This window comes from Bidens hawaiensis, unplaced genomic scaffold (genome assembly GCF_021521415.1).
Source record: "Bidens hawaiensis isolate Kalapana, Puna unplaced genomic scaffold, B.hawaiensis_p1.1 tig00010809_1, whole genome shotgun sequence".
NCBI classification, from domain to species: domain Eukaryota; kingdom Viridiplantae; phylum Streptophyta; class Magnoliopsida; order Asterales; family Asteraceae; genus Bidens; species Bidens hawaiensis.
Window position 1 is genome coordinate 1 of NW_027491831.1, and position 13640 is coordinate 13640.

Below are 13640 nucleotides of genomic sequence, written 5' to 3' on the forward strand. Positions count from 1 at the left end.
ACCATACTATCAACAAGACATTGTAATCTCTAGAGATCCAAAAATGTCACAATGTGGATTAATTTCGCCTTAACAAAGTTCCAACCATATATAATATATTTATTACCTTTCATTTGTGATTTATCTACAAAATTTTATAAAAATTTGCAAGTTTCCCATTTTTTTCTCCCTATATCGCAATACATCTCTCTTCTTCCAAATAACAACCCTAAGTGATAACTCCCACTGTAAATTCAAAACTCACGTATCTCATTCAAGTACTACTAGAATCGAAGTGAAAAAAAGGTAAACAAATTTAATTTGTACTTGAACCCAAGACAAAGCGAGCCAAACCAAGTCACATGGTTCTTCCAAAATCAATAGATCAACCCCGATTATTTATCTACATAATACTATTCTATACGAGTTTCATTTCTTTCACAATAGGTTAAGATGGTGGTTGTGCAATATTAGCTTAGGCTTTCTAGTAAATTTAATTTCCCTTAAAGTACAAGTTCTAGTTACGTTTATTTTCATGATTCAATACCTCATGTATATGTTTTTTTGGCTTGATATATTTCTTTTTGTTATGTAAACATAAACAAATTGAACAAATTGGATAATAAGAACTACTCGTAATTGATTATTATTGATGAATGTATTATTGTAGAAACGAAAGGAATGAAAACAGGAACTAATTTGAACTTTACAATCTATCCCTATATTGATGCTAACGGCGAATAACGAACTGGACCAAATGTTTCATTTTCTACCCTTCTACTATGAAGCATCATTAAATAACTTCCAAACTATAACTATCCATATTATCTAACAAACCCCTTGAGTTAAGGAATATACAATTATACTCTTTTATTATAAGACTTTCGGCACTATGTTTCTTCTTATTCTTATTTTTTTTTTTGCTACAAACTTTTTAGTGGCAAGAAATCGGTCAACAAATGGATACGTGGCAACATACGTGACTACATGCACAAAACTTGTAGACGAGACCAATTGTCATTGACGTAAAAGATGCATTATATTGCATCGGTATGTGCTTGTTAGCACAACAATTGGAGATATGTGTGTCCATTGGTGTAAAGATGGCCACAATATGCACGGACAGACACAATTGTACATGACATGTTATAAATTTGTGTTATGATAAATGAAAAGGGATTTTGTGTTATGATAAATGAAAAGGGAAAATCCTTGATTATTAAGATATACAAGTTTTCACCTTTGTTTATTACTGTGATTTTTTTTGTTATGTAATGTACTTGCTTTCTTAATCCTTTGTTGCATATTTCTTTGTTTCGTTGCAATGTCAGTACTTACAATTACTTAACGATTTTTTGTGAAGAAGTATTGTTTGGCCCCATAACTTTTGTTTATTGATGCCTTTAATTCAAACAAAACCACAATATCACATTTAATTCATATCGTCTTTAGCATGTCTTATTTATCTTCCATATATATAAAGCAGTATGTTATCATGTATCTCTTCATATTTAAATTGAAGCCAAACGACTAATGTCCTAGGGAGATGCATCCGTGGGAGAGAGCGCAGTGTATGACCTTGTTGCAAGGACCGTGTTTGAAACTTCAGTAGGATGAAAACCGTCAAACCAAACATACAATGTCCTATCCGGACAAGGAATCGAGTTTGGAACGCATTGTCCATCCGACCGTAGTTGACAACAAGGAATATTTGGCAATGCTACTCCTGCGAACCAAAAAAGGAACGTTTTAGTAAACTAATATCTACTATGTATAATAAGTCAACATGAAACAGTATAATACAAACTAGAATTTGTTGAATTTACCATTTTGAGGCATAGAAATGCTTGTAATGTTGATGAAAGTAAATCTTGCATCAGAGAATTCATTGTTAAGATCATAAATTAAAGGCTGGAGTCTGTTATTAAATAGTTGGGTCTTCTCATTAATCGACTCAACGCATTGTCCGTTCGTGCCAAACATTTGTATCTCAAACGGGGCGCACCCTATAAGACCCAAACTGAACACTGCAATTTTCCTAGCTCCCAACTTATACAGAGTCTATCAAATGAATAAAACAAAATTGTAAGGTTTTAGTTAACAGAGTACTTAAAGATCAAAAAAACACAATACTAAGGGGGCGTTTGGGATTTCTTATTTTCACTAACTTATAACTTATAAACTTTCTGAAAAGTAATAAGGTGTTTGGGATTGCTTATATTGTGAGAGGAAAAGTTCCATCAATTACACTTTTGTAACTTATTAACTTAATGAAAAGTTATAAAGAGGCAAAATAAGGAATCCCAAACACCCCCTAAAAGAACATATGAGTGTAATAATGTTTCTACTGGGTCTTACGGGACTAGCTATAGGCTAAGAAACAATAGGTAATCAGTCCGATTATATATGTATTTGAACTGGCAACCGTTGGATTTCAACTTTTTTTTTTTCTGAAAGGAAAATTTTACTTCACGGGACTCGAACATGGGACCTTTAGTTTTCTTGGCAAATGTTATTAAATAAACTATTTAAATGTTATATTTCCTCTCTTTAAATATTCACACTTTATTAACATTGCCAACTGACACACAAAATAATGTATTGTTATATTATATTTTATTTCTAGTTCGTTTTATATATTTATATATTTGACGTTTTAAACTATTTGTGACGTCATCCGAGAAACCTGTTTAATCGTTCCAACCCGTTTATAAGGAGGGTCAGGTTATGAAAACGTATTTCCAACAAACCCAGCTCAAAAACGAGGAACATAATGGTTACCCTTAGTTGTTCAGAGTATTGGTTAATGTGAACTGATGCATATCAATCGGGTGTGTATATGCGACCGGCTGGGTATTCGTCGGGCATAAAGTAGTTGTTGATGTAATCGTTGCTTCCCATATTTACTGTGTAAATGCACTTGCTCAAGTATTCATTTGTAAATGTTCTGTTGCGTTGCAAGATCCGAAGCCGTGAAACTACTCTTGCATGATTAAGTAGTTGCTTATTCAAGCTGATTCGGTCACCCTGAGATATATTTATATCGTAATCTAGACCAATTAGTATAAACATTGCAAGTATAATCTAAAAAATGAAGAAATAAGTGTTTAGGGGACCATCTTTGTAGTTGTAACAAACATATCTATAATTAAATCACGGGTTTCAATTTTTTATAAGTAGTGTTTACCAGATTATTTCCTGTGTCATCTCTAATACCAGCTGCACCACTACCGTAGTTTACGCCCGTGCTGATCTGGTCATTAGTTGCGGTAGCATACGGTGGAATGTAATCAACCAAACCTAGAAGTCGACCTGATATCAAACAAATGTTTTTAGCATCAACGAAATGAAATTTAGTGATATTTAGTTAACGTATATTCTAAGAAAGTGAGTGAGATACCGATGATATCCCGAGGTAAGACCATTGGTGAATCTACCGGTGACACCTTGTGGAAGGTCGATCCCATAAGGCGAATAATTGGCTTTTGCTTGGGTTCGAAGGTTATTGTTATTGCCATTATCAACCAAAGAGTCACCAAATATAAAGTAACATGGAACTTGCGGTGCACCAATGACCATAATAGCTAAATATTGCATCATGGCAGCAATTATGAGGACACGAAACGAAAGGCCTACGTTAGAAGCCATATTTATTTTTAACTACAAATCGAGGGATATGAACTTGGAATGCAACATGCATGCTATTTATAGAAAGTGAGAAGCATGGGAATCCGATTAATTAAGAAACCAAAGTGCAATTTTAGAATTTACAGTTATTTGAAAATTGTATATATTTTATGCCATGCATGTATATATTATGATATGTTGGTCTAGAGGTGCCTGACTTTCCTTTTGAGAGATTATAGGTTAAAGTCTTGTTTAAAACATTGTATTCTAGGTTGATTTATGAGGTTTTCCCAATTTTCAGTTCTTTCAGCCATCACATTTTGCTCTTTGAATGGATGGGTGATCTGTTTTCTATAAAGATCTCGGATATCTAGACATTTGTTGTTAAAGAAAAAAGTTATATTACGCAATGCATAGGTTATATATATATATCAGATAGTTAATTATAGCATACTAAGAATATGTTAGAAAGTTTGTAAATCAATTATCACAATTTTTCATATAACAAGACAATATGATAATTAACCCTAAGTATATATTTAGAAATATCGTAGTATCCATCAATTTGGGTGTTTGAACATTCAATTAAAAAAAAGGCCTTTTAGAGCACATTTCGAGATAAGTTTTATATCATTTGACTTGTATTCTTCTTCAAATCAAAAACTTTAAAACATCTGTTTGAAATTCGGATAAAACTTAACGCCGTTAAAATCTTTTTAACGAAGGTTCATTGGTAGAAAAATGTTTAAAAGATGAGACTTTCGGCATGAATATTCTTAAGTGAAATAACTACAAGAATTTCAAGTTTTGGCAGCGACACCCGACATTAGCGGCGACAATCAACACCGTCGTCGCTAATGTTAGGTGTCGCCGCTAAAAGTCATGTTTAGTGTGATTCATATTCACATCTTCCTAACCGTTGATAAGCTTAATATCTAAAGGCCACAATCCTTCCAAACAAACACACCAACATAATACATCTCGGTATCACCCGCAGTCGTAAACACCGCAACGCACCAGCAACTCGGTAACCACTTCAACTTCGTCACACATGCAACTCGACGAAAACTTCATCTCCGGCGCACCGACAACACTACTTTTTATCTCATGTATATTGTACAAGTTAGACGGCTGCACGTTCCATGCAGCAAGAAACGTAGAACCTGGTAATCACGTAATAAGTTTATGGGTGTTTATTGTTTGGTTTGAAATCGTAAAACCGTTCATTGGTTTGGTTTAACGGTTGATTTTTTTTCTTTAACATTTATCCAGTTGTTTTCAATTTTCAAAGGTTATGTCTTGGTTTTCGACGAAAAAAGAACTGTTACAAAAGGTTTGGCTCACGATCTAATTTAAAACCATCAAAATCGGACCGCAAACACACCTACATAAAATGTATTTTTTAACTGAAAAAAATTATTACAATATTATACTCAAATTAAAGATAAAAATATGCTGGTTTTTATGGTGTAAGTTTAAAAAAAATATTAAAGTATGAAAAAGTTATTAACGTTTAGACATCATGGGGAATTTGGGTTAAAAGTGAAAATTAAAATAAGATATAAGTAAAAGATTAAGGGTTTTTGTAATTATTCTTTAAATTTAATTATAATTGAGGGGCCAATATTATAACTATATTAAATAAATGTGAGTTTTAATGTGATAATGAATTTTTTTACCCCCATTCAAAGTTGTTATTACTTGTAAATCCCTTAATGTGAAACGTCTTTATTTGTCCTTCTTTGATATATTATATATAGTATAGATTATGTATATTTTTAGACCGACTGGTTTGTAGAAATTTGTATAATATTACATCGATTTAATGAGAATATAATGGTGTTTTGTTTCAATTTCAAGTTCAGACTCTCATTCAAATTGGTTAATCGTGATTCTATTCTTAAGAAAATCTGGAAATCTTCATTTAAAGACTGTTTCGGCGAAAACTCCGACGTACGTAGGTATTAGCGGCGACGGTTGGGGCGGGCGAGGAACTAGCGGCGGCATATCGCCTCTCTAACTTTAGCAACGACATCAGGGTGTATTAACGACGACAATTGTTGCTACTCTGATTTTTGTAGTGAATTGTTATTGGTAAACCGCACAAAGTTGAGGTTATTAAAATTCAATCAAACCTTTTGAAGCACCGTTTCAATATAAGTTTTACATCATGTGCCTCGTATGTTTCTTCTAATTAAAAGTATTAAAACTTTCTTTCAAATGGATAAAACTTATCTCCGTTAAGTTTTTTTTAACAATCGTCCAATGATACCAAAATGAATAAAATGAGAGATCTCCGACATAAATATTCTTAGGTGAAATTATTATCGGTCAACCACACAAAATTGAGATAATTAAAATTTAATTTTACCAAATAAAATATTATATAATATTGTGTTTATATATATGGTTGACAATCACATGGATCCTTCCATTTTCGCTCGTCTTGGAGTAACTCCGACATGTTTACTAAGAAAATGTTGGCGAAATAGTTTAAAAGACATGCTTGGAACAAGATTCTTTACTTGGTCATCGAACAAACGCTTTTCCTATTAAGTTTTAGTTAGATCATGAAAATGTTTAATATGTTCACATTTTGCTTTATAACATATGTGATATGTCAATATTGAAACCTTAAGTTGTCGATCGGGTGCTCTCGGTGCAGCGTGGGTGTGTGTGGCAAACATGGCCGGTGACATTCCTCAGCGTTCGTCAACCCCAATATTGCTAGTAGCCTTTGCATAAATAATACAAACTTTGGCTGCTCTTTTTGGCAAAGAAATACACAAAATGTAACCTATGCATTAAACGTAGATACAAAGAAAATAATAAAAATGGAAAATTAAAATTATAGACATTGAACAAAAACTTTACATGTAAAAAGAAAGTAAAGAAGTTAACATTAAATAGAATTTAAAGCATGTATAAACATATATTAAAAGCTCTTATTTTCGTCAACGCCTCACCATAGTTGAATTTCACCAATGCTCGGTGCTATAGCAGGGCAAAACAGTAAAGGCTATTTGCACATGCGATATTATACAACTACATTATATTTTGTTTTTTCGTTATGTGTTTATATAACTAAAGTGGTGAGATTCACTACAAATAAAATTAACTTATTAAATTTACCAATGATAAAGTAATTACAGTAAAAAAATAAAGTAGAATAATAACTCAATTAGATGAACACATAACAAAAAAATACATAATATAATCTGTAGCAGTAAAAATTAACAAAATTAACTCAGTAAATTTATCAATGAATAAAGCAATTACAAAAAAAAAGTACAATAATAATTAAAGTACTTCTATAATAACTAGTAATCGATAAATTTAGGAGTGTCAACTATTTTTACTATGGTTACCCCTACTTCAAGTTTTACATTAATATAATTAAACATTTTTGTTCCACATTTTCCCATATGTTATATTGATTGGTTTGAAAAACGGTTTTTCCTACTCTTTTAAAGAATGTTTATATATATATATATATATATATATATATATATATATATATATATAGTATAAAAATTTTATTATTATTTTAAAACAACCAAAATGTTTTCTTTTTTCTTAAACTGTTTATTTTTCTTTAAACTTTTTTATAAAGTGTTTTTAAAAAATAATTATAGTAACAGTTTAGATTAAAAAAAGTATTAGTTTTTAACAAATTAAAAAGATTAAATAATATATGACGTGATCAACAAGTTTGATTATGTTCTCTGGTGTCACTAATCTAATGCATACAAACCTAACGAAAAAATATTTATATGTTTTGATTTAATTAATTATTTATTTATTTTTGGTGTGGGGAAAGAGCCATGTGTTAAGAACAAATATACAATACTTTTTGTATCGTTTTATAAAGACATTATATTATTATTCTTTATTTTATATTTAATAAAAAAATGAAGAAACTAGCTTGAGAAAGTTTTTTTAAATTTATTTTATGTAATTAATTTTTATTTAATATTATAAAGAAGACTAATAAACGGGAAAAATGTTAGAGAGGGTAATATGTCAAATACAATTTTTAAAGAAATTGAAACTCTAGGGAGGGCATATGACAAGTAGATCGATAAGGAGGATACATTTAGCCTAACCCTAAATTTAACCATGCATCTTAAACGTAATATGTACGAAACAAGGGGTAATTAGATGAAGTAATTGAAGGTATAAAAGAACATTAATGTAACTTACTAAAAATTCGTTGAACATGGAAACTGCCTATACAACATCATAACCTCTCATGAGTTCTTATTAATTCAACTCATCAATGTAAATTTGGTTAACGTGTGTTCTTTTTCTTCTTCTTTTTTTAGGTTGTTGTGTCGGTTTTAAACTGATTTTAATTGGAAGTTTTCGACAAGGTATTGTACAGTTTATATGTATAGTCTATTCTCCCAACCCCACCCTCCTCTAACCCAAAACCTAATGGTAATTGACCGTTTTTGGGAAAATGCATATGGTGTCATATCAAAGGACATGCACTTACAAATTGTCATGTGTTCAAAAAATTAAAACCACGTGTTACAGTCCCCCTTTCATCTTCAACTCATCTGCAAACACCACACCACAAGTTAATATGATGACTATGCCAAACTATCCAACAAAATGGCTAATGGATAGTGGAGCATCTCATCATGTTACTAATGACCTCAACGCATTGGACAACCATGCCCCGTATGATGGAACTGAGGAGCTCGTAATTGGTGATGGATCTTCTCTTAAAATTACTCACATTGGTTCACTTGTCATACACACACAAACCATCACTCTTATTCTTGAACACGTTCTCTGCGTTCCCACAATGTCTAGAAACATTATCTCCATATCTCGTTTATGTTATGATAATAATATTCTAATTGAATTTTTTCAATGTGTTTTTTTACCAAGGATCCAAATTCGAGCCTCCTTCCCCTTAAAGGAAACGCTTGCAACATGATTTATGAACTTCGCTCAACTTCTCATTCTTCACCATCTACCTTCACGATCCAAAAGACTACATCAAAGTTTTGGCATCATATATAAGTTGGGCCACCCAAACACAAAGATTTTAAAACTTTTATCATCTTGTGTTCTTTGTATTTTACATTCAAATAACAATTGTAACTCTTGCCATATAAACAACAGTCATAAATTAGCATTCTAAGAATCTAATTTTTCATCAAATGCCCCTTTACAATTTATTTTTTTGAATGTTTGGATCTCTCTAATGACCTCAATCGATGGTTAAAAATATTACACTATTTTTGTTGGTCATTTTTCCAAATATATATTGCTATACCCACTTAAAAACAAATCTGACTCTTTATCAACCTTCATTCGTTTTCAAATTTTAGTTGAAAATTATTTTAAAACAACTATTCTCAGACAATGGCAGCAAAAATATTAAACTTTCCGCCCATATACAATCTCAAGGGATATCTCATCTTACCTCACCACCCACATACATCAGAACACAACGGATACGTCGAGCATAGACTCGTTGCCTTATTGAAACCAGCTTATCTCTCTTAACATATGAAAAATTACCAACCACTTATTGGCCTTTTGCTATAGCCATGGCTACTTATCTCATCAATCAACTCCCTACACCTACTCTAAAAAACAACTAACCCTACAACAAACTTCTCAACAAAAAACCGAACTATGATAAACTAAGAAGCTTCAGTTGTCTTCGTTATCCTTGGTTACAACCATACGCCCTCATAAACTGCATCCTAAATTCAAACCATGTATCTTCGTTGGATACTCCCCTACTCAAAGTTCTTATTATGTACTAGACCTTACCTCAAATAAAATTTACACATCTAGACACGTAAATTTTGTTGAGAATCAATTCCCCTATAAAGAGTCCATAACCACCAAAGCCTTCTCACCGAATGAAGCCACCAAAGTCTTCCCACCAAATGGTTCCCATTACATTATGAGGTTTGGTATCTAAAATATGGTAAGAATGAAATAGAAATAATAAAAACACACTAATATCTAAAAAAATTGCAATGGCGACGGTGGTGGTAGCTCCGACGAAGAAAACGGTGGCAACGGTGGTGGTGGTGGCGGTCAGACGGTAGGGGCGGTGGTGGGGGGTCAAGCGGTGGAAACATTGATAGTGATGGTGATGGTAGGGTGGCGGCGATGGAGGTGGTGGTCAGGTGGTGGTGGTCAGGCTGCGACAGTGATGATGGCGGTGATGCTCAGGTAGAGGTGCACAAAACACCCGAACCTGCAAACGGACACGAAATAAAAACCCATAACCGGTTTTTTTAATACCTCGGTTTTTAATACCCGAACCCGAACCCGTACCCAACCCTACCCGTAGGATATGGATATGGTATGCATTTCGGTACTAAAACCATAACCCGAACCTGAACCGGACCCGATTTGTACCCGGTGATACCCGAAAACCCGAACCGATTCCATACCCGGAACCGGGTTTTTCCAATACCCGAAATCGGGTATTTCAAGTACCCGATGTATACCCGAAAATACCTTAAAAATACCCGAAAAGTACCCCTAAAAAGTGCAACATTTTTAAAAATCCAATCTATACCCGGAAAAAAGCTCGAAAAAAACAACAAATAGGGTTTTTTCGATACCCGAAAATAGGGTATTCAAATACCTGGTTTTAGAATACCCGGTTTCTATACCCGATGCATAGGGTATGGTTTTCAGAGGCAATACCCGGACCCAAACCTGACCCGGTTTTTACCAATACCTGATTTTCCAATACCTAGTCATACCCGAAATCGGTTCTATACCCGAACCCGGGTATTTGAAAAACCTGATTTGTGCACCTCTATGGTCAGGCGGTGGCTGTGACAATAGTTACGGTGGCTACGGCGGTGGTGATGGTGGTAAGGTGGTGGTGGTGGTGGTGGCGGTGAAGGTAGTGGTGGTGACGGTGGCGGTCAGGTGGTGGTCGTTGTTGTTAGGTGGTGGTTTTGAGAAAGTAGGCTGAAAGAGGAATGTAATGAAAAAAAAGAGGAGGTTGGGAAAGACTGATTTTGATTAAATGAGATTCCATGTGTAATGCATGATTTCATTCCATTAGCAACCAAAACACCACTTTCTCATTTTCATGCAATGAATCATTTCAATCCTTCTGTCATTATTGCATACCAAACACTACCTAGATGTATTAAAACAATTAAGCATGAACATCATTTCTTAATTATGTTTATCAATATTTTATAATTGTATTTTGTAAATAAATACAAATTGAAAAATATATAGAAGTCACTTTAACAAAAATTCAAAGTCATAGAAAGAAAAAAATGGTTATGTAGCAAATACTTTAAAGTTATATAAAAAAATAGGGGAAGACTCATGTATATTTTAATCTTAACATGAGAACGTAGAAAATAATATTAATTTATTAAAGAATGAGAACGTAAGAAACAGTACCAACTACAATACTAATCTACATAAACAATGATTTATAATAACAAAGAAAAAAACCTAAAAATTACAATAAAATAATCAAAATCAAGAAAAAAATAATAATATAAAATTGTAGCAATATTTATAACAGCAAAATAAGAAAAATCTAATAATAACAACAAAATATAAATCAGCAAATACTTAGAACGTCTCATGATCGAAAATTAGTAAATACGAACAAAAAAAAACAACAAGCACCTCTAAAATAAATCTAATAATAACAGCAAATTGGTTCTCACTGTTTTGATGTAAAAAATAATATGTATTTGATCTTATTTCTATAAAAAAAACAAATATTTAATTCAACAAAATCGTAACAAATCTTATCTTCACAAAATAAAATAAAGATACTTGTGCAACTCAACAAATACGTTACATTTTTATTCTGAACGGATTTTAAAAAGGTTTTCTTACAAATATAGGCATTTGACATTTAATACTCATTGGATCATGAACACACCACCTTCCACTTCCAAAGATATTTCATTCATCATATATCTAAGCAATTAAAATTTACGTAACTTGAAATGTTTTTTATTTTCATAAAACTTATAAGAAAAAAGAAAAAAAAACAATTTTAATTACAAGTGTTTGGGTTCTCCAATTGAGATCAAGTTCAATTCCTACTTATAGTACCAACAACCGCCGCCGTCACTACCTGCTACCACCACTACCTGACGTTACCTAGTATTACCAACAACCATAGCCACCATCGTGGCCCAAAACTAAACAAAAATATGAAACAAGCATCTCCCACCGTCCAATTTAGAACCTAAAATCATCACCAAAATCAATTACTTGTTGATGGACCCTATTTCTGAACAACTTTATGGTGTTTTAACTTAATCATTTCGTGAAGATCAGAGATGTTGAAGAGAAACATCAGGCCCGGTGATCAGTTGGTGTAATTGTCGGGCCTACTGTCCGCAGTTGTTGATATGTCGTGGTTAGAGGAATTAGGAACTAGTGAGCCTGATTTTCCAATTCCTAGCTTGGGAGCATGGCGGTGGGTTTTATGATTTGAGTGTGGCCGCAGTGGCGAAGCTAGTTTGGACTAAATCATATGGGTGATCGAATTCATAGACTTAAAAATTTTTAAGTCGGTGATTCGGTTCAGGTAAGGTCAAACAATATAAATTTTCAGGTCGGTGATTTGGTTCGGTTTAGATGAACCTCTTCGGAAATATCTCTTGATAATCATGATACCTACAAATCAAATTAAGTTTAAAGTACTGCCCTAACAAAACGTAACAAAAAGCCTTCAACAACAAAAATTAATTTTAACAATCAAACTTGTAATTTATATTGGTTTAGTAATTTTAAGCTTATATATAGCCTTTATATTGGCTATATATATAAAAAAACAAGTTCTTGACAAAATAATATCATATGACTTCTTTCAAAAGTCATATATATATCTTGTTTTGTTAAGGTTTTGCCATGGGGGATTTTATATAGAAAAATCAATAGGGTGTATAAATATGTATATAAAATTTATGTATCCTGATAAAAAAATTTAAAAACTTATTTTTTACCAAGAATTGAACCTGTAACATCCAGGTAAACAACCAACGCCTTAGCCACTTCACCACTTCTCTAATCTATTTAGAGGACGAAACAACAAAATTTTACTCTACTAAGAGGAAAAACGAGGGTGACCGGAGCCCAGGTCCATATTAACCTGCGCCCCTGTGTACGTGCCGGATATTTAAGATTTACGGGTGGCCGAACAGCTAGGATGGTGGGTTTATGGAGAAGAAGGGGTGAAAGGTGGGGGTGCTCACATATTTAAATAATTACTTTATTTTTATATTATAAACAAATATGAAAAAAGATAAACATACCTCGGAGTTAACGAAAATAGTTAACGGAGTTATTAATTTGAACATAACTGACAATAAATGAGAAACCTCAATGATCGATGACCTAGTTGAACAAAACAAACTTTTTGGACGAATATTGTATAATTGACAAAATATTAAGGAGGATTTTTTACTCAAAATTCCGTTAAAAATAATACTAAAGAAATAACTAAGTCAACACGCGTATAACGGAGTAAATGATTGTGTGTACCCATCCCGGTCGTTTTCGCACAAAACTTGGACTCCCTCACATCATATGACGGCTATACACGCGGCCCACATTTTGGTTATTCTTTTTACACGTAAATATTATTAAATTAAATTAGAGGTTTCTGGCTGTCTTACGGATAACAAATTTCCTTTCGAGGAAGCATTGATAGTTTTTTAAGGGCAAATTTCATTTATTTTTGGTGAATCAAATCGAAAATTTTTGAGTGTTTAAAAGACTTTGTCTATACTGTTAGACTATAAGAGTGTTAAACGGGTCATGTTGCGGGTTCAATCCAACCCGAACCCGAAAATTTGACACAACCCCGAACTCGACCCGAAAATCATGTATGACCCATGAACCGAACAACAAATCCACATATTCGTGGATTGACATGAACACAACCCGTTTGACCCGAAAATTATTATTAAGAGTATTATTATTATTATTATTATTATTATTATTATTATTAATTTCACTGTTTTCAAATATTAATGCTTTAAATTTACATTTTT

At 32.7% G+C, this 13640-nt stretch overlaps 1 pseudogene across 1 annotated transcript; it reads right to left on the reverse strand.

Annotated features, from left to right (window-relative positions):
- Nucleotides 1–1490: 1490 nt before the first annotated feature.
- On the reverse strand, nt 1491–3840 carry LOC143536462 (GDSL esterase/lipase At1g29670-like; annotated as a pseudogene). The gene is made up of 5 exons (XR_013135892.1): nt 3395–3840; nt 3167–3308; nt 2761–3006; nt 1806–2040; nt 1491–1705 (listed from the first exon to the last, which is right to left on the reverse strand). The product of XR_013135892.1 is annotated as a GDSL esterase/lipase At1g29670-like (transcript).
- Between the last annotated feature and the right edge of the window lie 9800 nt (nt 3841–13640).